Source organism: Camelus ferus, chromosome 5 (assembly GCF_009834535.1).
Source record: "Camelus ferus isolate YT-003-E chromosome 5, BCGSAC_Cfer_1.0, whole genome shotgun sequence".
NCBI classification, from domain to species: domain Eukaryota; kingdom Metazoa; phylum Chordata; class Mammalia; order Artiodactyla; family Camelidae; genus Camelus; species Camelus ferus.
In genome coordinates this window covers 78,373,008-78,395,610 of record NC_045700.1, presented here as the reverse complement: position 1 = coordinate 78,395,610, position 22,603 = coordinate 78,373,008, and the positions used below count along the sequence as shown (strand labels likewise).

Below are 22,603 nucleotides of genomic sequence, written 5' to 3'. Positions count from 1 at the left end.
GAGTTCATCCTCCATGATGTGAGGATGAACAATATACTTAGAGTGTGTGAGTTCGTGTCAGCCAGCACAAGATAGGCTAATGTTGCAGTTACACAATTAACCCGAAATCCCAGTGGCTTAACACAAGAAAAGTTTAATCTTGCTCATGCTACATGTCCACTACACATGGGGAGGCAGTCTTGCTCAAGGACCAGGATGATGGGGTTTCTGCCATCTATTGGCTGCAACAGCTCCTTGGTTACTGTAACAGGGAAGGCAAGATGGGAGAATCCCGAATGGGCTTTTCACTGCCTCTGCCCAGAAGGAACACCGGTGCTTCTACTTGCATTCCATTGGCCATAGCTAATCACATGGTCTTCGTAACTTCAAAAGAGCTGAGGAATTTGGGGAACATTTGGAATAATGATTTACAATTGTCTCTCCCTTAAACCTAAGTGCACTTTTCTGACCATAGGCTGACATCATCCAAAATCAAATAAGTGATGGTATTTACTATATCAATTTTCTACTCCTTTGGCATGAAATTTGAGTTTGAGAAGAATGTAGAGAAGAATATACCCTACATAAAAAGGTCTTGATACATAAGGTAATTCACGTATACATAATAGCTTTTTATTTTCCATAACAGATATTCAAGAAAGAGGAAGATGATTGTGAAAGAAAGTATTACCAAGCCCTCATTTTTTTACCATTAATTCCAATTTGGGTTGACTAAAAGCAGCAACATGCTTGCATTTGTCAGGGTAGACTAATTTCTGTAAGAACTAGTTATCTCTGGTCTTTGGAATTCTGAGCAATTTTTTCTTCTATATATCTGAATTTTATGGTTTTTCTAAAATCTCAGTTTAAGACAACAGAATTTATTAATTGCATATGTGACAGTTCTGTGTAGGTATTTGATGAATGGCCTTCCAAAAGGTGATTCAAGGACCTGGGCTCCTCCTTTCTGAGACTGACCTCTTCTAGGGTTTTGGAGTCCTCTGCAGGTTCCTCAGACAGACAAAGGAAGGGAACAGCAGGAAAGATCAGGGGCCAGGCTTGGAAACAGCATATATCATTTCCACCCACACTCATGATCACACTTCCCCTCAAGAGATCCTGGGAAATGTAGTCCAACTGTGTGCACAGGAGGAAAAGAAATAAGTTTAGTGACTGTCTTTACCACAATGTCCCTAATGTGACCTAAATAAATAAATAAATAAATAAAAGAGGAGAAGAAAAACTAAGGAGTCTGACCAGAGTTGGATGTGTCTGGGGAAAAGAACATTATTTCTATTGTCTTGTTCTTATTTCCTTCATTTATACTTATATGTTGCTTCTCTGCAAGTTCTTCCCTTATTTTCTTTTAAAACCAGATTTTAAGAATGCCCCACTTTGTTGAGAGTATACAGAAATGAATATGATGCCACTCAGCTGGTTGGAATGTAAACTGATAGAACTTTACTGAAGGGAAATTTGTCTATGTGAATCAAAAAATCTTAAACAGAGTACAGCCAACAATTCTAGAATTTTATCCTAGGGAAACAAACAGGTACTGTAAACAGATGCATGTACAAGTATACTTATCATAGTGTTGCTGATAATGGGGAAACAATTCCATGACATAAATGTCCTGCAATTGAAGGTAAATTAATAATGTTACTTCTAATAAAATGTCATGTGGTCAGGAAAGAAGCCACAGAAGTCTATTTAGTAATGTCAAACAATGTTCCTTACACAGTTAGTAAAAATATCTTTCTAAATCTCTATTTCTAGAATATTCTCATTTTTATTTAAAAAAAGATTTCATATATACATAATACATATCAAATTAAAGTAAAAATTGAAATATTCTGGAATAGAAGCTTTGTAAACTGATATTTTACATATATAATTTTTCACTCATCTGTTTTCTAATTTTTCCGTATAAACAAGTGATATTTTTCTAACAAAGAAATTTTTTTTATTTTAAAGCAAAAAATGGAAACCTCTAATGTTTAAAAAAAACACAGTTTTAATCCATAGGCATCTCAAAGAAACAAACAACAAAACACCACCTGGTTACCCATACTGACTCTCTTGCAGACAGCCCCCTTGCCTGAGCACCTGATGGAGTCCCAGCCATCAGGGTGGGGGTAGGTGGGTGGGGTGGTGGTGGGGAGCCAAGTTCTTGGTAGGCCCTTGTCTCAGCGCCGGCCTTAGGCAAACTGTAGACTCCATACATAGCTGCTGCTCTCCATTCCTCACCTCCCTCACCCTGACAATGGTCTGCTTTCTTTCCTCTGAGTAGGAAACCTGCAGAGGCAGCTGCCTTGTGATATTTTGTGTAGGCATGTGAGTTATATGTAAATCACACGCAAAGACACTAAGAATTGTTTCTCAGACGACCCAAGTCGAGAATATTTGTCTCAAGTTTGTGTTACACCTAAAAGAGAGCAGTTCTGATATTTCTCTTACTTAATTTCTTCCATAATAAGTCAAGCTGCTGTCAGAAGAGGTTTCAGCTTTTTAAGTTCACAATTCATTTTGAAGTTATCCATGCATGCATACTTATAAAAGTTAAATTATTTTCAAAGTAAGAATAATTTTTCTACCACATGAATTCAAAGTAAGTGAAGAACCAGAACATGATAATTTTATCTAAGAATCAACATCCTTTATAATTCAAATAACATAATATGGATTTATAACAGCCAAACGATGAAAACATACTTAACTGCTTTCAGTATTAAGAAAAGTGATTTTATGAACTATAGACTTCACTCAGCAAAATCATACATCTTTGTCACACACACACACACAAACACACATCCCAAATTTTATTAATATCTGTTAAAATTACAGCAGTTATATTCATTTAAAAATTAATTCAAAGCAGTGTACTTTTTAAAAAAGGTAACACCTACATTAAAAAATCAAAGCCATGTGGAATCTAAAAAATACAACAAGTTAGTGAATGCAACATGAAAGAAGTAAACTCACAGATATAGAGAACAAACTAGCTGTTACCAGTGGGGAGTGGGGGAGGGGCAACATAGGGGTGGGAGAGTGGGACTTACAAGCTGTTGGGTGTAAGATAGGCTCAGGATGTACTGTACAACATGGGGAATACAGCCAATATTTCATAATAACTGTAAGTGGAAAGTAACCTATAAAAATTGTATAAAATAAAAAGTTAAATTTAAAAACTCACTTTAAAAAACAAAGCCAGTATTGCTTTTCTATTAAAGAGCAACTTTTAGTCAGTCCCAGTGTACTCTCTTCAGAAAATTATTAAACTCAGGGAAAAAACAGAACGTACCAAGATGTCACTTTGTTTGCTAAGTTATAATAACCCATACTAGCCTAGGCTGTTCTTGGTTTTCAAAAGCAGATTGATAAAGAGGAAATATTGATAGCTATATGTAACTCATTCTGATTTTACTGATTAGCAGTAAGTTAAGGATTCCTCTTCCTAACAGAGAAGGATAAGATATTAATTTTCACAGTCATTCAGGATTTTAATAGGAGGTAGAAGGGGATTATCCCTGAGGGGTGAGGAAATAAATTGCGGGGAAACAGACTATGGGCAGGACCCTCTGCCTCCTTCATGATTCCCTGGTAGGTTCTAGCTAAGTATTGCCGTAAGTAACTCTCTTGCTAAGGTGGCTTTTGCCACCATAAAGGGCATCAGGCCAACCTAAAAGGTGTGTTCTGGGGGAGGCCTGGTTCTCAAGCCTCAATGTTACTGTTCCTCTGGGAGATCTTGTCTGTCTCCCCGTTATTGGCTACATCCTTTGAGCGCCAGCTGTAAATGCTGTTCATTTGCTCCTGACTCACCGTTCCTGTCATCCCACTTTCTTGGCTGGACCATCACTAAAAAGACCTTGGTCAGTCTGGGATGTCCCAACTCACCCACAGTCCCTAGCTGGCTGCCAGTGGGTATGAGCTTTTCCACTGCTGAATTTAGACAATGTGTAAAGAGGGTTCACTGTTTCGGGCAGGAAGAAGACAGAGAAAAAAGCTCACTGATTCACCTGAGAATTACCCTGGAATAGTGTTGAGACCAGTGAAAGGGACTAGTGCAATTATAAAGGTATCTAAGTGTATGACTTGTTCTCTGATAACCAGAGATCAGATAGTAAGAAATTAAAGAGTAAAATTTGGCAACTCAAGTTTATTGTTTTGAATCTCTTTGACAAATAGGCTGCATGATGTTTTCTTATGTTCCCACTCATTTTCCCACTTACCCATATCAGCCATCCTTCAATCCCCTCCCTTCCATACAGCTGTTAGCCTCCAGCACTTATCTTTTTGCTAACTACCCTGATTCTCCCACCTACCAATCAGTGAACCCATTTACACCTGTTAGATCATGCATCATGGTAGTCTGTGGAATGTCTTTCTGTAAGAATAGGCATGTTTCCTTTCACCTCCAGAACATGATTTTCTTTAGGTGAATAGGTTCTTTGGTTAACCTGTATGGCTATATTGTTATATAACATAATATATAGGTGTGTTCACCTCTACCGAGCAGATGGCTGAATCCAGATGATGGCTTAAATCAACCATATTTATATACAAAGTGTAAATTTATGCCTGTAGGTATGTACATACCAAGAGGTATAAACTCTTGTGTTTCCCTGGGATCTGTGTTTAGGTACTTGGGTTGTTTATGTATGTAGAAGTCTGCATCTGTATTCATCTGTACATGTGTTAAGGCCCAGTATGACCATCTGCCTCCAAATCTCCCTATCTAGCAGTGCTATCCTCTTGAGTTTTTTTATAATTTTTATTTTTATTGTGGTAAAATATATGTAAAATAAAGTTTACCATTTTAACCAATTTTAAGTATACAATTCATGGCATTAATTACATTCACAATGTTGGGCAAACAATCACCACTATGTGTTCCCCAGATTTTCCATCACTCAAAAAAAACTCTGTAACCATTAAGCAATAACCCCCTGTACCCCTTCTCTCATCCCCTGGCACCCTCTAATCTACTTTCTATCTCTGTGAATTTGCCTATTCTGGATATTTCATGTAAGTGGGATCATAATAATTGTCCTGTTTATGTCTCTTGTGTCTGGCTTATTTCACTTAGCATAATGTTTTCAAGGTTCAGCCTTGTTGGAGCATATATAAGAACTTCATTCCTTTATATGGCTGAATAATGTTCCATTATGGGTATATACCACATTTTATTTCTCCATTTATTTGTTATGGACACTTGGGCTGTTTCTACCATTTATCTATTATGAATAAAGCTGACATTAATGTTTGCATACGAGTGTCTGTTCAAATCCCTGTTTTTAATTTTTTGGTGTATATACCTATCAGTTGAGTTGCTGGCTCGTACAGTAATTTTATGTTTAGCTTTTTGAGGAACCACCAAAATATTTCAAAAGTGGCTGGACCATTTTACATTATCACCAGCAATGCATGAGGGTTTCAATTTCTCCACATCTTTGCCAACATTTTTGTTTTCTTTTCTATTTTTTTTTGGGGGGGGGCAGATAATAACAATGCTAAATGAGTTTGAAGTAGTATCTCATTGTGATTTTGACTTGCATTTCTCTAATAATCAGTGATGTTGAGCATTTTTTTCACGTGCCTATTGGCCATCTCTATATTTTCATTAGAGAAATGTCTATTCAAATCCTTTGCCCAGTTTTTAATTGGGCTTTTAACTGGGTTTCTTTTTTGTTGTTGAGTTGGAGGAATTCTTTATATATTCTGGATATTAATTCTTTATCAGACATATGATTTGCGAATATATTCTCCCATTCTATATGTTGGCTTTTCACTTTCTTGATAATACCCTTTGAAGTACAAAAGTTTTAAAATTTGATGAAATCCAATTTATTTCTTTTTTCTTTTTCTTTTGTTGCTCATGCTTCTGGTGTCATATCTAAGAATCTATTGCCAAATCCAAGGTCATGAAGATTTTCTACAGCGTTTTCTCCTGAGATATTCATGATTTCAGCTCTCATATTTAGGTCACTGACACATTTTGAACTAATTTTTGTATATTGTGTGATGTAGGGTCCAACTTCATTCTTTTACATGTGGAAATCCAGGTGTCCTAGAACTATTTGTTGAAGAGACTGCTCTTTTCCCATTACATGGACTTGCCACCCTTGTCAAATATTAGCCATAGATGTATGGGTTTATTCCCAAACTTTCAATTCTATTTTATTGGTCTGTATGTCTATCTATCTTTATGCCAGAACCACGCCATTTTGATTATTGTAGGCTTGTAGTAACTTTTGAAATCAGGAAATGTGGGTCCTTCTTCTGTTTAAGATTGTTTTGGCTATTCAGTGCCCCTTGCAATTCCACATAAAACTGAAGATTGGCTCTTCCAGTTCTGCAAAAAGGGCTATTGGAGTTTTGATAGTGACTGTAGTGAATCTGTAGATTGTTTTGTGTATGATTGCAATCTTAACAATAAGTCTTGCTCTCCACAAACATGGGCTGTCTCCATTTATTTAGGTCTTTAATTTCTTTCAGCAATGTTTTGTAGTTTTCAGTGTACAAGTCTTTCACCTTCTTGGTTAAATTTATTCCTAGGTATTTTATTTACCCTCTCCTTTTAACTGACTCGAAATCCTTCTCCATTGTAATTATTGGACTAAGATGTGTCCATAGTGCATAGAATAGTGCCTAGCGCACAGCAGACATTGAACAAATGCTAATTGAATGTAAGAATCTCTAAAATCATAGGATCTTAGAACTTTGAGGAAACACTCATACCAGTTCTATTCTTCTAAAGATGAGGAAATGATGTTCAGAGCGGGTAAGTGAATTGTTCCATACAGCAATCAGCTAGTGGTAGAACCAGAAATTCACATCTCCTAAGACTTTTCTGTGAATCAGATGTAATCATTATATGCCAAAATTCTGTCTGCTGAAGTAGATAAATGAGTGTGTTTATAAATATGGATGCTTGTCTTTGGGTATGGAGATTTTTTTCAGTATCTGGTTGCTATACTTTTAAATGAGTCTTAGGTTTCTTTTAGGATTCAAACGAATCTTAGGATTACACCAAGGATTGGTGTACTTACCAAGGCAGCTTGCATTTAAGACCAGCGTGTAGGTATTTCAGCAAATGAGGTTATTCAAATGGATAATTAAAATAGACTATCTGGAGATATCTATCAATAATGGCATTATATATGGAGATCTCTAGGACTATGTGTGTGTATGTGTTAGAGGGGATGGTTGAGGGACATTTTGGAAATAAATTTAGCCCATTAGATCTTCCCTTGCTGAGAGATGATCCTCCACTAGGCTTTACTTCCTAAATAATTTTTGTTATAGAATTACTTCCATTTAGAGACAGAGTGAAGGAAAGAAAAAAAGAACTGTTTCCTTGTTTACCAACTGGGACATTCTTTAATGTGATTTTTTTTAAAGAACTGCCTATGGTTTTTTGTTTTTGTTTTTGTTTTTTTTCCTTCCTTCTAAGGTAAGGGTTAATCAGCCTGGGACAGAGGTTTAGTGTTGCTTTATTTTTTGGTCCTTTTTTTTTATAACTGGTCAGTCCCTCTGTCATTCTCTTACTTCTCCTGATATAGGGATCTCCAAGGACCTCGTAAAGATGGTCAGTAATTGTCAGTCTGGGAATTGTCTCTGAGTCAATGATGGAAGATCAGCAACTCTTTGACTCTGAAATTTGGGAGCTGTATAGGAGAATTGCTAGTTGCCTGCTCAATATCCTCCTTTCACTTTCTTTACTGATAGCTCCCCAATTTGACTGTAGGCAATAATGTGCTTAGGAAAAACAAAACAAAACAAAACAAAAAATGAGGAAAAAAAAAAACCCCACACAGATATACCCTACATTTCCTACTCTCCTTTGCAGCTAGAGGTTGACATTAGCCCGGCTCTGGATAATCAGGCATAAGCAAAAATTTTCACATGGGGCTTTCAGGAAAGCTCTTTAAAATGGAGTTGATAGCTGACAAATGTCTTTTGCCCTTTGCACTCTGCCCTTCCTCTCAGCTGGATTCGAGATGTAATGCTAGAGGTGGAGCAGCCCACTTATAACTATGGCAACCATGAGGGGAAGGTTAAGATGTCACAGAGATATCAATACTGACATCACTGTGCTGCTGAACCAATGCCCACTACCACCTACCTCTTGTACAAGAAAAACCCCTGATTAGTTTAAACCACTGTATTTTGAGGAGTCTCTTAACCAGCAGTCCAATTTAATTCTTAACTGATACAGGAACTTAAAGATCTCAGTGAGATAACCGGAGTTATTTTGTTGGCATATTAGACAGACTTACAGTAAACATTATGGAGGAATTCTAGGTAGCCAAGATAATGGTGGTGGCATGAATCTAAAACTCCCAACATATTGCCTTCTCTGAAAAACAAAAACAAAAACAAAAACAAAAACAAAACACCAGGGAAAACAGGAGAGCAAATAAAATTATATAAAACCCATGTCTTCAGATAACTAAAAACAGAGAATGTCCACATTTCAAATTAACTGTAAATAGACAAATAAACATTAAATCCCAGAAAGCTGTCTCCCACACTGCCCCTCAGGAAAACAAAGTCAGTTTGGGAAAAACCATGCAGAGTACAGAAAAGGGGAGAGAGTGGTGGTCTTAGGATTGATTTAAAACTACCAGAAGAAGAAAGTCCACTTGTAGGTGGAGCACCTACTACATGGAAAGTACTTAACTGTGTGTGCAGGGTGAAAGGAGGCAGCCTTGGAAAGACAAAACTTCCTAGTGAAAATGGTACAAAGGGAAGAGTTCCTTCAAAAATCATGCAAGGTGGCAGGTGGAGGCAGGGAACTTGAAGGAGAAAATTAGAAACCTGCCAGACCCTGTCTCCTCAAAATGGAAGGAAACCCAATCTGTACCCCATTACTTCTTTTCCATAAACAAAAAACCATACATATTAACAAATAAATAGAATTTTAAAAAGAGAAAAGAAGTCATATTTTACTGCACTAACAGAAGAGGGCGCTCTTGATCTAGGAATCTTGCAACCACCCCCAAACCTCCAACCCTGTCCATAGAAATGCAAATCAGTTTCCATCTAAGCAAAATTACTAAAATAAGAAAGAATCCAAACAATTCAACTGATAAAAATTCCTCCCCCCAATAATGGTGAAGTAGAAGAAAATTCCCCAACTGTAACACAGTTCTCTAAACTGAATTAGATATCTTCAAACAAGCACGTGGGAATAATGAAAAAACACCTCTACGAGAAATTCAAAAACTAAGTACAGAAATGGATAAGAAAACTAGAAAAAAATAAAATGAGAGTTGACTGAAATCAGGAAAGAAATAGAAGAAACAATAGAATAAACATTAACCCGCATTACCTGTAAGATTTTAGATAATGTGTACTGACATTTTAAATACATATACACACACATATGCATGCCATCCTTCAAGGTACAGTCAAACAACTTCTTCGCCATGCAGCTTTTTGGGATTTTTCCTAAATGAATCTGACCTTTGAAGCAGGCAATAAATGGTGTCAGGTGTTATTGCTATTATCACCACTATCAGCAATTGATTAACTGAGGACAGCAAGGGAGGGGAGAGAATCCCAAATAAAATGTCTGGAGCAAAAAATTATAGAGTTTATCATACCCTTGTGTCCACCTAGGCCAATGATTTGACTTTATGTATGAGGTTCAGGGAGGTAACATGGTGACCAATGGAAAAAGCCGTCCTTTCCTTCTCTCTCCTCTTTTCTTCCTTATGCTTCTAAAGACAACTGAAGCCTCCTTCTGGATCCAGCCTCCAGCATCCTCCAGATGCTAAGACCTCCCCTCTCAGCAGGATCTCTTTTATGTTCACCCTCCCCTTTTCCTCTAACACATTCTCCTAGATAGAAGCTCTGCCTAAATCACTGTCATTATAAAATGCAAATAAGCCAAACCACCTTTCCTTGATTTTGTCATCTCTCATTTTCCTCTTATTAAACTTATGAAAGTGCATTATACTAGCTCTCGGCTCTTCCTCACTACTCATTCCTAAAATTCTTCCTATTCATTCTCTCTGAAAACTACTTCTTTAGAAACTGTCGGCTACCATCTTTAAATACTCCTATCCTTTATTTTCTTGGATCCACAATCTTTTTCCTCTAGTCAGTTCCAAAGCTACTCATTCTCTTGTTCTGGCTTTATCTTCTTGCCTCTTCAATGTAGATATTCCACCAAAGTTCTCCACTACCTTCTTTTTCTGTGCTTACAGCTACAAACTGTAAATATACATCTTCAGGTCCATCTGCTTCTTGGGTGTCTCTCTGGACATCATCCCTGGGTTCCAGGAGGCACCTGGAGCTCAACATGTCTGAAACTGAATTCTATACCCTCTTTTCAGTTCTGTATCTCCTCTCAATCTCCAGCCCAGCTTCAAATGGTCCTGGATATCATCCTTTCCTTTATCTTCTGTCCCAAATAATTTATACGTTCAACTCAAAACATTTATTGAGTACTTAGTATGTGTAGGCACTAGCCATGGGACTGGGGATGGGAGAATAACGAGACCCACTTTCTACATTTATACTTACAGACTCAGTGAAAAGTCCTGTCCAGTCACTGTACACAACTTTCCTTTCATCCTATTGTCATACTTTTCATTCCCATTATCACCCTCCATGTTCAAGTCAGCATTACCTCTTTTCTAGACTAATAAATTAGCCTTTTATGAGATTTCTCTGAAGCCAGCCTGGCCAAACAGAGCTGATCTCTATTCTTGCATGTTTTGTTCTTCAGCACATCTGCTCCTGTTTCTGTGTTTCCCTCTGCCTGGGACACTCTCCTCTGATCTCCCCATGCTACACTTCATCTGTCCTTTAAGACTCATCTCAAATGCTATCCCTCTTGGATGCTTTTCCTGACTTCCCAGGCCAGGAGTGTGTCTTCTTTCTCTAAATCCATGCAGACTTGTCCTCTGCACCTATGCTTTTACCAACTGTCCCTCCTGTCCAGGCTTGGTGCTCCACAAATTATGATTAGATATAGAAACCAGTTTTCTGTGATAGGAAAGTGGCCAGTGGTCAACTTCAAAAGAGATTATTCCATCATCAACCAATTTGCATACCTTTTTTTCTGGAGATTTGATAAACTAAACTACCAAAGAAGCTGAATATGCTAGGGTTACTAAATTTTGTTTGGTGCTTCAGAGGAAATAATACATGACTTCAAGAAGGTCACAAGAGTTCTCTGGACCTCAGCTTCATCATCTAGAAAATAGAAAGCTGTACTAAATGATCTTTGTCTCTGAAGAGTCTAGTTTTCTAGATCTAACATTCTATAATTAAGCTTTCTAGGGGATTTGACAGGGTGATTTTGTCTATTGACAGATAATCCAGCACCCATTCTCAGCCCCTCTCCTTTCCTTGCCTTCTCTGTAGGAGTTGGAAGAGCTAGATATCCTCTTTACGAGCTTTCTTTACAGCTCGCAGTGGCCACATGATATAGCTCTGGCCAGTGAGATGTAAAGGGAAATTTGGGAAGCCATTTGCTTTCCAGATGAAAAAGATAGGCACAGCTGACAGCACTCCTGTGGTTGGCAGACTTCTCGGATGGCCTCCTGATGCACATGCTCTGTACAATCCTCTCCCTTGAAGTATGGGCAGAACCATGGGATATCACCCCCACAATTAGGTTACCAATCAGCTGACTTTGAGCCAATCAAGGGGAGATTACTTTGGGTCGGCCTGACATAATCAGGTGAGCCTTTCAAAAGAGAGATAATTTCCTGTTGGCCTCTTAGAGGAAAGTAAACAGCCATGCTGTGAACTGTCTTGGGGTAGCCTCTAGAAGCTGAAGACCTCAGCCCTAGGAAATGAATTCTAACAACAACAACCAGTGAGCTTGAAAGAAGACCCTAAACCTCAGATGACAGACAGTCCCAGCTGACACTTTGATTGCAGCCTGGTGACTTCTTGAGCAGAGAACTCAGTTAACTAGTGACCTGATCCACAGAAGCTGCGAGATAAATTTGTGTTAAGTTGCTATACTTGTGGCAATTTGTTACGCAGCCATAGAAAACTAACACAACTCCTTTCTACTTAATCTCAAAAGCTGAACACTTTAAAAAAAACCATCTTGTGATCATAAAGGAGAGGCCAAGTGAATCACAGTGCCCCTGACCCTGACCTCTTGCACCTCTAAACCACAGGCAGCAACTGCTTTTCTCTAAACTTTTTTTACACCAGAAAAAGAAATGTCTACTTGTAAAAGCCAATTCAATTTACCAAGCTTTTCTTTTACTTGCAGTTGAAATCATTTCCAACTGATAAAGCAGACTTCCAAAATCAGCATGAGCAAATTCTTATTTATTCATTGGCAAACATTTATAAGGAATTTATAATGTTCCAGATGGGAAAAAAAAGAAACACCAGAAATAAAAAAAATCTCTGCCTTCTATAGGCTCATAGCCTAGTATAGGGGGAATAGGTGGTGGGAAACAAAGGAGTAGGGGGTAGGGGAGAAGGTAGAAAAATCAGGATACAATTAAAATACAGAGTGGTTAGGCTATGATGGGTATAAGCAGAAGGTCCTAGGGAAGCTCAAAGAAGGGCCACTTAGTGTAGATTTCAGGGCTGGCTAGGAGAGGAGGGCTGGATCTGGAGTTTTCGGATGAGGAGCAGAATTATGAGGGAGGAGTATGAGTCACTCAGGAGCAGTAGAGGAGGGGAGCTCTGGCACAAAGAGTGGAGGTCATTCAGTCAAATCAACAACCACCAAAATAGCTAATGTGAGGCTGGGGAATGTGCCAGACGCTACAGGGAAATGGAGACCTAGAGTACTTGGTAACCCACCCCAGGTTCTTATAATCATCCTGTATCTGCCCCTCCCCAGTAGAGCAGAATGAGTGCTCTCCCTTGTCATGGAGGGAAATGCAACAGCACCTGCCACTCTGCCCTGTGGCTTGCTCCCAGGATTAGTGCCTTTGGCAGCTGCCCCAGATGTAAGCACATCTAGATAGCGGCTTACCCACAGGAGAATCTAGGTCAAGGTCCCTCAGGAATGTGCTGTGCACAGGGAATTCAAGAAGATAGAAATGGATTTGACAGAGAAGACAAGCCCTTCAGCTTTTGAAGTAGAATCTTAGTGCCTTCAGGCTCTGTCAAATCATGTTCTCTCTCCTCCTGACTTATGGTTCTTAGAACCTAGGATTTTGCTTGGAATTTAGAAAGCTTCTATAAATCTCCTCCAAATAAGCAGAGGAACAAATATGTCGAAATAATAAAATGTGAATTCTGAAATAGGGCCTAGATAAAAACACTGGAGGTAAAAAGGCTAAGGCAAATACTGAGAGCAACAACAAAACAAATCTTATCTCATCCATTGATCTGTTTTATCATCTTTGAGGAGCAAAGAGGGTTTGGAGTGCTAAAAAAGAAGAGATAACTTAGAAGCTAGGAATACATTCTTCTTATTTCAGAGGACAGCCTCCCCAGCCTCCCCGATTTTCCCAGGATGTTGAGGAAACTTTCCTTGTGGCAGCAGGTATGGAGCTTGCCCAAGGCATAGGAGGTTTTTTTTTTTTTCCCCAATCTTTTAAAATGTCAGACTTATTGATGTTTAATATACAATACAGTAAAATTCACCCAGTTTTGGTGTACAGTTTGATGAAATCTGACAAATGTGTACAGCAGTGTAACTACACTATGAGGAAGACACAGGATACTTCCATCAACCCACAAAGTTCCTTCCTGCCTCTTTGTAGGAATCCCCACCCCTGGGAAACTACTGACAATTTCTTATCCCTGTAATTTTGCCTTTTCCAGAATGTCATGTAAATGGAATCATACAGTATACACCTTGTGTAGCTGACTTCTTGCACTTAATATAATGCAAGGCCAGTTTTTAAAAGCTTTAATGTTGTCTGTCAAGGTCATCTTTCCTTGTGATCCAAGGCTAAGTGGGTGAGCATCGATGTTCATGCTTGTCTTAACAAATTCACTGGAGTATGACTCTAGACCCTAAATAAAACCTGCTGAATACCAAGCAGTTTGTCTCTGTAATCTATTCTAATGTGTTGGTTCAAGCTACACTTGTACGGTGCAAACAGTAATAGTGGTATAGTAAATTTATACATGAATATCTCTCTATTAGCATTTAGAAATGCATAATTGCATTTTAATCAAGCAAGAGCATGTATAGGCCTATGCTACTGCCCTCAAGGACCTTGCAAAGATAATTAAAAAGATAGCATATACTTAAATCATAAACTTTCATTGCTGAAAGGGGTTTTAGGGATCATCTAGTCATAGTAACATAGAATTTCACAGTTGGCAATGACCTTCAAGATTATCCAGACCTGCCCAACATCTGGGATTTGAATTTCCTCCTGGGGTGGCAGACTCCAAAAGCAGATGAGTAATGTAAATGTTTGACACTAGCCAGGAGAGAGTGATGGGGCCTGAGGCAAATTGGAGAGAGCATGATAGTACCCAGTCATTCAAATTCAATTAAAAAAAAAAAAAACTGTGAAAAACAAAAAGTACATATGAAAATAAGAAGTACATATGTCTGGGCTTGATTCAGTCCTTGGGTTGTCATATTGTAATCTCTTTTCTATAATAGCCTTCTCAAGTTTTTAGCTAGTATACTCCTGAAACCCTGACACATATCCTTTCACTCTTACCAGTTCAGTATGAGCTGGTCTGGCTTTCAATTGCCAGGATAGCATTTATTTCCTATAGGATTTCTTGAAACCCCAGGACTTGCTTTGCCCCTCTCCCACCAGGCAGGCAGAAAGTGGCTGGAGACTGATGCTCTACTGGAGTAGCTTTCATCCTCCACTGATGGAAATTTGTGTATATATATCCTAGTTCCCTTAGCTTGTTGGGGGGATAACTAAGGCATCTTTAATTGGCCTCCAGATTTCCCAAGTGGAATTAGAGTTCCTTTTACCACAGTGGACTCTTATGTAACAGTATATCCTTTATTTCCAGCATACTTTGGTTGTTGTATTTCCTACCAGTCTTTCCTGAGATCACCTGCCAGATAAGCTACTGTATGTGAATCTTCATCTTAGGATCTGCTTCTAAGAGTTGATCTCAAGTAAATGTAGCCAGTGAATACCTGAAAAACTCCAGAGATGCGGGACTTACTGCATTCCAAAACCCTTGAGAATGTCTTGAGAAATCTCTGACCACAGAAATACCCTTACTGAGATGAAAGTATCTTTCTATGACTGGCATCTGGAGGTTCACTCTATGGAACCATATGCTGTTGTGTGAACTTGTCTAGAAATCCCCCTCTTTAGAATCATTCAACCCAATTCTTAAACTGCTTCATTGTTCTTGAATATATCCTGTATTTCACTCACTTATCTATGAAAAAAAAAAATGTTAACTGGTACAGAAAGCCAGTAGTGAGAATCTGGAATGAAAAAATGCCCAGGAGAAGGAAAACTCCCAGAAATCTGGAGGGTTGAAGGGTGATACTGGACTTCCCTTTTATGTGAAATGCAAACTAGGGCCATTTTTAGTTAAATGTTACAAGAAGGGTCAATCAAAAGGACATGGGATCATGTTGTTTGCACATATAATACATGTATAATACCATATAATTTATGGTCTGAATTTTTCATTTGGGAGAGGATCATGAAAAATGTGCTGTCTTCATTCTCAGCCTGTCAGCTTTCAAGCTTCTAAGTTTTCCAGTCAAGTGTCCAATGTTTGTTCTTGCATGTACTACCTAACAGGGTGTCAAATACTTTGTAAGGTGCTGGTATGGTATTAAATTCTCAGCTTCCTTCTAAGAGGCAAATTTTGGGCCTCCTTAAGAGACAAAAAAGGTTCTGAATTGTCTCAGCAGTGTTCTGAGAGCATCCTCTACCTATTCCTTCCCATCCTAAGAGAAAGGTGAGTTTCAGGAGAGCCAAGAGCTGGGCAAAATGGAGTGCAAAATAGTGTGACAAGTAGATTTCAGAGCCCTTATGAATATCTCTTCTGACACTGTATTTGAAATAAAGTACTTGTTGGAGCGTTAAATGTACTAGTTTTTAAATTTTGAGAGTACTTTGAGGACATCCGTGGCCATTTTTTCACAACCTATTTCTGGGACACACTGAAAGGACTGATTACTTGCTAATATATCTTTTCTTATACAAAACTACTTGTGAATATGCATTCTGACTATTTGAATAGTTTTTCTTTTAAATTTTTTTAAAGAGAGATAAACAAGTGATTATTGAATTCAAGGCTATACCTATTCCTCCCACTTCTTCTCCATCTGATATAATTACAGTAAGTCTGGGTTGTGCATATCTGAACATCTTCTGGTTTTGATTGTCAAGCAATCAAATAGCATTTCTCGCCCCCACTCAGACCCATAATTTAGAAGCTTCTCTGCAGTGACACTTGGTGCAGTTTAATTATTATGCTCTTCAATCCAGAAAGCTATTTAAAGGACAATGGAAGCTGCGCATTTGCAGTCCTTTCTCTTGAAAAAGATTCAGAAATATATATGTATAGCTAATCCCAAACTGAAACTTGATAAATTGTATGGTACATGACTTTGAACAGCAATGGTTTTTCCTTTAAAAAAATGGTATTTTAACATATATGTTTCCTTCCAAGAAAGCGTCCAGCACAATTATACCATTTGAAAACTTTTCTACCACAACATTAGAAGAAAGCATGTAAGATTTCACAATCATCTGCATTCTGTTTACAGCAAATATTTTTTCATTTCAAAATGAAATTCTCAAGCCCCAAATGGGTAGGTGTTTTAATTCAGCATTGAAATGAGGAGCTGCTTTTTTCTAAACATATTCTCTTCCCTTCCCTGGCAGTTACTGGTACCAACTTGCTCTTAATTATCTCCCATTCAATGCTAGTCATAGCCGCCCGCCTACTTCACACCTCGGCAGGCCAGCCCACAGTACTCACTCAGCCCCCTCTGGCTGAATCATCTTCCGCCCCCATCCTTTCTCACTGCCGTTTCCTTTTTCACTTCAGTGCTCTTTTTAGAAGGACATTCTGCTTTTCCAAAGCTTTTTTCTTCATTCTACATTATGTCCCCTTTATATTCTAGAAAACCGCAACTCAAGGAATTTTCTTCTCGTAACTGAAGACAACTCGAGCTTAATACATCATGCATCTGTGTTCATTAGCTATCCATTAATTCTGTGTACTTTAAGGGAAAATAGGATTTGAGAAGCTGGAAGTTTATCACCTTCACTCCAATATACAAAAGATAAAATGGAGTCATTTTTGTAAGTCTCTACCTTGGCAGAGACACAGGAACTCCCAGACCTGGGCAATTTAAACCATCAAACAGTTTAACATTCCTGCTTTCAACATTCTGCTCTCATTGATTTTTTTTCCCCTAATGTTACAGGTAAGTCCTTTTATATTGTTAACCCTCAAGTGTCCATTTTTCTTAGGCATAAATGCTGACCCAATGGCTCCTATAAAGTGTGGGAGGCTGCGGGCTTAAGGATTCACTTGAAGGTATCTGAGCTCTGACCAACCAACAGAAATGTTGTGCTGATACCAGCCTAAGCCATGAGGACACAACTGAACATTTTATCTCTGTGTGTTATCAACTTAAAATAATCTCAACATTTTCTGGAGGTATCCATGTATGTAGATAAATTTCTCAGCATCTACAGACAAGTCACTCATCATCATCTCACACAGATTCCTAATACAGGTCTCACAATGATCCCACCATGCATGAAGAAAAGAGATTAGAGGTTGGATACCAAGTTCAAATGATCACTGATGGCCCATAGGGAGGGGAGTCTCCTGCTGTTAAGAAGTTTACAGTTAAAAAAGATACACTTGGTCCAACTTCTCATTTTATGTGAGAAAAATGAGCTCCAAAGACCTGATGTGACTTGGCCAAAGTCATTAGGGAATTAGTTAAAAAAAAACTCAGACTAGAATCCAAGTACATCCACTAGACAAAAGGAAACCTACCTTTGTAAAGTGCCCTTCCTTCTTATTTCACCAAATCGTCACAACCACCCCACAGAGATATCATTACTCTGACTTGACAGATAAGAAAACTGAGGGTCATAAAGTTGAGTAACTATCACAAGTTCAAACACCTGGAAAGTGATACAGACATGTGGAACTACTTGCTGATGTTTGCAGGGAACACTTTACAGCTTTGTGAGTACTCACATGGGAAGTGTCAGGCATTGAACTAAGCTCATTACTATATCATCTGACTAAAGCCTTAAAACAGCCCCTTGTGATATTATTTATGTATTGATAATGTCATCATTATCTCCATAATGAAAACATGGGATTTTAGACTTCTTTTGTGCCTTTTTCTACTGTATGTTGTTATTTTTTGTTTGTTTGTTTTATTTATCTCTTTAGACACAAAGATGATTTAAAAAACAGAAGGCAAATGGGTTTTTTTTCACGTATTGTTTTCTGGAGTCCAAATTGTCAATATGTTTTAGGAGGCAAGAGAGTAATCATACTCTCACAACTCTTAGCACTTTTCCCCTATGGACTGAATGTAAAGTATTTTTGAGGGAGGACAGATGAGGGACCAAAGATGGTAGCCCCACCAATCCTTGGAAATTTGTCAGCAAAAATAAGCTATAAAATGATAGTAAATATCTTTGTTCTTACTCAAGGTTTGATTGAGTGGGAATACAGAGATAAGAGGGGAAATATGTTTTTATTATTTAATTTATCTGCATTTATCAAGATATACATGCAGCATAATTCTCGATTTTACTCAGAAAATAAAGGAATCTATGTTTAAATAAAGCTCTCAATTGTGTCTGTAACAACCTATTCATCAAAAACTAGGTAGGAAAAATTGGGAGATATAGATAATAAGAATAATAAAATTTAATGTATAGGTTTTTTGAAGATTTGTGAACAGACCTGCCAAATCACAGTAACGTATTTTCAACGTGCACACATCAGCTCAGTACTCACTTTACTCAGTCATCCACCTCTGTCTCCAGACCTTCCCAGATGCCCCACCCAGTGTCTGGCACACATTCCCCTTCTCAGCTCTATGAGCTCATGCCTTTTCAATTGTTCAATCATCTCCCCCAACTATTACCTTTCATGATGCTTTTCTGTGCTAACTAGAAGCATGATGGTAATTTCCTTCATAATATCTGTCTGAAGCAAACTTTTCAGACTGCATTTTCTTCACTTGTAAAATGAGTCTAGATTAGATCATCAGTAAAGTGTCGTCTGGGTCTAAATTTTATGGGTTTCTAGTATTTTCTCCCCCTTTTTATTGATGTATAGGTGACTTACAATTGTGTGTGTGTGTGTATATGTGTATATACATTATATATATATACACACACACACACACACACACACACACACACTTTTTCACTACAGGTTACTGCAAGCCATTGAATATAGTTCCCTGGGCTATACGGTAAGACCCTAGTGTTTATCTGTTCTGTACATAGTAGTTTGTATATGCCAATCCCAAATGTATTAACACACATTGAGGACTTACTAAATGTCAGGCTCTGTACCAGAAACTGGGGCAACCAGGACACAGTCCCTCCCTCCCCTCACAGCTTATTCTATAGCAAGGGAGAGGCTAATTATTACTCAATACTGAAAATGATAAAATCAAGGTATGTGCACAGGGATGCAGTGATTCTGGTTAAGTAAAATATAGAGAAGGTGACATCTGAGCTGAGCCATGAGGGATGAGTTAATAGGCCCAGGCAAGGAGAAAAGAACTTTCTAGGTAGAAGAACAGCATAAGCAATGGCACAGAAACTTGTGACTACATGGGTAGAGCAAAGAGAGCACAGGTGAGAGGAGCAGTGAAGCAGCAGGACTAAGACCACATCCTCTGAGAAGTCAGTCATCCAGTGTTAGTCAGCTAGAGCTGCCTTACAAAATATCACAACTGGGTGACTTAAACCACAAAAATGTCTTTCTCCACAGTTCTGGAGGCTAGAAGTCCAAGATCAAGGCGCTGGCAGATTTGGTTTCTCCTTAGGCCTCTGTCCCTGGCTTGCAGATGGCCACCTTCTTGCTGTGTCCTCTCATGGCTTTTCCTCTATATGCCTGCCCCCTATTGTCTCTTATTCTTATAAGGACACCAGTCTGATTGGATTAGAAGTCCACCCTCAGTACCTGATTTAACCTTAATTACCTCCTTAAAGGCCATGACTCCAAACACAGTCACATTGAGGGTTACCGCTTCAGCATATGAATGGAGTGGGGGGCAGGGCACAATTCAGTCCATAACATTAGGCTGGCTGCATTATTTAGAAAACAGTGAGGAAAAGCCTCAGGGCAGCCGGCGTGGCTACCAAGCAGATTAGTATATTAAAGCTCGGTCATCTCATTCATAAAAGAGCCCTTAATCCTCACCCAAATGACTGCATATTTGATTTTACATTCAATTTTGGAAAGCCAGTTTGTTCTGCTACTTTAGAACCTTAGAACTGAAACCTTAGGCATGCAGGAAGCCTACAGGGGGAAGACATCAATGATGATAAGAAATGGTTGCTGACAGTTTGTATTTTTCACAGATGGGCCCACCAATCTCTCCCATCCCTCGTGCTTTCCTCCAGTGTGAGCTTGCTAATGCCTCATCAATAAGCAGAGTCTAAATCTGGCTTCCTTGAATTTGGGGTTGACCTCATGACTCACTTGTTGCCAACAGAACGGCGCTGCATGATTTATGAGTCCATGAGAAAAAGACCATGAAGCTTCCACCTGTTTCTCTTGGAAAACTCACCCTCTGGTAGCCCCATTTTGGGGCTTTCCCTCTCAAAACCCACCCACCCTGCTGTGTAAATCTTAAACCATGTTAAAAGGCCACGTGTAGGTGTCCTGGTCAGTAGTCACAACTGAGCCCAGCCTTTAGCTGTCCCAGTCCAGGCGTCAGACTGGTGAGTGAACAATCGTAGAGCTAGATCCTCCAGTCCTAGCTGTTTCAGATTCCAGCTGTTAAAGTCACTCCTAGTCATGAGTCTCCTAGCTGAGGGGCCAGACACTGCAGAGCAGAGAAGCACTCCACATACCCTTTCTGAATTCCTGATCCACTGAATCTGAGAGAATAATAAAATAATTTTTTCTATGCCACTAAATTTGGGATGGCTTATTGCAGAGCAATAGTAACTGACTTGGACAGTTAAACCACTAAGAGGAAAGATTTTTTAAAATACTTATGATAAGTAAAGAGATGAACCCAAAATATAGTCTGACTCCATTTAGTGTATGGAAAAATAGTTCTGTACATCTCACTATTGCTCCTGAAAAGTTCTCTATTTACAGTAAAGCATACTGTTTGATGTTCACAATGATATTCCAGTCTCACTAAAAAAAATGTCTAATTTAGCTCAGGATACATAATTTTTACAAGGCAGGGGGAATAGATCATACATTTTGGAAAGATAAACTTTAATTGATTAATATTTAAAAAGCTTTGGTGCTTTAAAAGGAATAAACATTTCCATTATCTGAAAATTAAGCCACAAAAATATTGTCATTATTTTGATAATACTGGATAAATTAGACTTCACTATAACTTTTAACTGAATGTATTTCATGTTTTTTGATGTTTGTATTTCTTATCAAGAGTAAGTCTTGGAAATTCGTGTATTATTATTTATTTATATACATTCTCTTTTTCAAAAGAGGATTTGAGGAAGCTTTGATGTTTGCTTAACTCGCTTCATACCCCACCCAGCATACCATGTATGATGGAATCATTAAGAAATACACTTTGATAATGGTATTGATACTAAATTATGGCCTCTCTAGAGACCAGGGACCATGCCCTATTACTTGTTTGTGTATTCTCAATATTGCCTAGTTTAATTCTTTGTAGTAGAAATTCAGAAGAGATTTGGTGAATTGAATTGACAGAACTGTGATCAGATCTTTAACTTATGTCTAAAATTTCTCTCGAGAACACTATAGAGAAATCAGCCAAAACATCTGAAGTAATCATTAGTAACAGCAAAGTAACACCAAAAAGCCATGTAAAATACCACCCACTTCTAAAATGGATATACCAATGCATTACAATAAACACACCACATGATAGGCTTCTCTGATTTTATTTCCATGGACTTTCACACCATTCAAATGGTATTATAAAGAGCTCAATTACAGTTCAGGTCAGGACTAACATTTTATGAGGAGGATTGTGCAAGTGGTTATATGTGGTTGTGTGCAGCTGTGCGTGTGTGTATATATTTAGAAGGGAAGCAGACTTATCAGCAGAAATAGGACTTCAGGCCTCATGATTCCATCACTAATATTCTTGGCAAAGAGCAGACAGTGCCTTTGGCAAAGTGGGATCTGGTGGCTGGTACCCAACAAGACAGGGTGCTAACCAACATGTTAACATTAGGAGTTCTGGCTACCCCTTTCTTCCTGGAGACCAGCAAAGCCTAGGTCCTCTCCCCATCCCTTGAAGCTTCTCATCCTGAAGTCCCAGAAACTCCATATAAGACCCCCAGTGGCATTCATCCTAGGTGGCTAGGCCCCCAACTGGAGATAGGTCAAGTAGAGGTTCCCTCCCAGTTTTTCCACTGTGCAACTCAAGATTGCAGGGATGGATTGTTGACTGAAATTTCATCTTTGCTGGTGATTAAACTATATGCAGGCAGTGTAATCACAGCTGGGGCTGCAATTAAAATTCAATTCAAAACATATGGTCCCT

The 22,603-nt window shown here is 38.5% G+C and overlaps 1 protein-coding gene across 3 annotated transcripts in view; it reads right to left on the bottom strand.

Annotated features, from left to right (window-relative positions):
- Positions 1–22,603, bottom strand: part of NEMP2 (nuclear envelope integral membrane protein 2) — a 299,564-nt gene that overhangs the window by 206,781 nt on the left and 70,180 nt on the right. The gene's annotated exons all lie outside the window — the stretch shown is intronic.